The sequence below is a fragment of the Orycteropus afer genome, unplaced genomic scaffold (assembly GCF_000298275.1).
Source record: "Orycteropus afer afer isolate SDZICR_OR568_19922 unplaced genomic scaffold, OryAfe1.0 scaffold00165, whole genome shotgun sequence".
Lineage (NCBI taxonomy): Eukaryota > Metazoa > Chordata > Mammalia > Tubulidentata > Orycteropodidae > Orycteropus > Orycteropus afer.
Window position 1 is genome coordinate 6,497,877 of NW_006921752.1, and position 526 is coordinate 6,498,402.

At 37.8% G+C, this 526-nt stretch overlaps 1 protein-coding gene across 1 annotated transcript in view; it reads right to left on the reverse strand.

Annotated features, from left to right (window-relative positions):
• DIAPH2 (diaphanous related formin 2) overlaps positions 1–526 on the reverse strand; it is a 1,278,863-nt gene that overhangs the window by 680,055 nt on the left and 598,282 nt on the right. The window lies entirely within an intron of this gene.

The window sequence follows — 526 nt, forward strand, 5'->3', positions numbered from 1 at the left end:
TTCTTGTTACTACACCCTATACCTGCTTGGTGAACAGAGGTGTGGCCATCCCAACTCCCAACTACCTTCTGGGCCCACAGGAACTCCATCACAGTCGGTGTGCTCAGACGGACCCTGGGAGCCCTACCCAGTCATGCACTGATTTTTTTTTTTCTTTCTTGCTTTCTATTTCCCAGTGATTACTTTGCTTGTATTTGTCCGTTTCAAAACAAATAATACTATTAATACTTATTGTACTTATTATTATTATTCTTAATCTTCCCCTACCAAGTGCTAGTTTTTAGCATTTTTTCTTCCCCTGTGCCTGGTTGAAATTCTGCCCAGCTCCACAATTTAAGGTTGTTTTTTTTTTCTCTTTTCTTTTCCCCCTATTTTTTTCCTCGTGACTAACCCCATTTCTTGTTTTCTTTTTGCATTCTTCCTAGTTTTTTATTCATTTGTTTTCTCCTTCCCTACTGTTTTTTTTTTTTTTTTTAATTCTTGTTGCCCTATCCCCAGATATTGCAGGTTTGCTTGTTTTTTCTTC